Genomic DNA, 1,302 nt, shown 5'->3' on the forward strand with positions numbered 1-1,302 from the left:
TTGAAATTTTGCTTATTTGAATTGAGATATAAGTAGCACGGTGGCTCATACCTGTAATTCCAGCACTTTTGGAGGCTGAGGTGGGAGGACTGCTTGAGCCCAGGAGTTCGAGACCAGCCTGGGTAACATATCAAGACCCCCATCTCTACAGAATATAGAAATAAATAAATTTAAAAAATTATACACTAGAGTTCAGATTTAGGGCAGAAAAAATGTAAAATGTTTCACTAATAATTCTTAAAATTAAGTGTGTTTGAAATGATAGTATTTTAGATAGGTTAAATAAAAATACTGTTAACATTAGTTTCATCTGTTTATTTTTACTTCTTTTTAATGTGACTAGAACATTTTAAATTCCATGTGTAGCCCTCATTCTATTTCTATTGAACAATGCTGTTTTAGATCCTTGCTACTCAAAGGGCGGTTCTCAGGCAAGCAGCATCACTATCATCATCATCTGGGAGCTGGTTAGGAATGTGGTATCCTACACCCCACTCCAGACCTACTGGGTCAAAATTTGCATTTTAACAGAATCTCATGTGATTTGTATGCACTTTACACTTTGAGTAGCTGAGCTTCCCTAAGAATAGGACTGGCTGCTTTAGCAAACTTAAAATATAGGATGCCCAGTTAAACTTAATTTTTCAAATAAACAATAAGTTTTAAATATAGTATGTCCCAAATATTGCATGGAACATACTTATATTAAAATCATTTGTTGTTTTTTTGACATTCAGCTTTAACAGGTTATCCTATAGGTTATCTGTCAACATTACCTAAAACTAACTTCTCTTATCCAGACCTGCTTGTTACATGAAATTCCACGGAATCAGGAAAAGAACAGAAAGAGAAAAGGAGTGGTGAACAGTAGAAGCTGGGTGAAATGAAAACAGAGAAGAAAAGACAGTATGAGGAGGGAGTAGGAATTAGATGGGGCATGGAAAGGCCACATTTAAGGCCAGCGACCCTTTTGATTTTGTAATTTTTGTTAGCAACTTTCTTCCTTATTCCTGCATTCTCCCACTTCCCCTAGTCATTCTGCTTTATTCTCCTCTTCTTATTTTCTACTGGAGTCCCCTGAACTATGTTGGGAGAAAGTGGTGTGTGAGAGGAATAGGAATGTCTCCTCAGCGCGAAGACCCCAGCTTTCCTATAGTCCATCATCTCTTTGAAATTTCACTTACAAATAGCCCTTTTCGGCCGGGATTCGGCCTCAAGCCTGTAATCCCAGCACTTTGGGAGGCCGAGACGGGCGGATCACGAGGTCAGAAGATCGAGACCATCCTGGCTAACACGGTGAAA

The sequence above is a fragment of the Colobus angolensis genome, unplaced genomic scaffold (assembly GCF_000951035.1).
Source record: "Colobus angolensis palliatus isolate OR3802 unplaced genomic scaffold, Cang.pa_1.0 Scaffold23, whole genome shotgun sequence".
In the NCBI taxonomy this organism is placed as follows: domain Eukaryota; kingdom Metazoa; phylum Chordata; class Mammalia; order Primates; family Cercopithecidae; genus Colobus; species Colobus angolensis.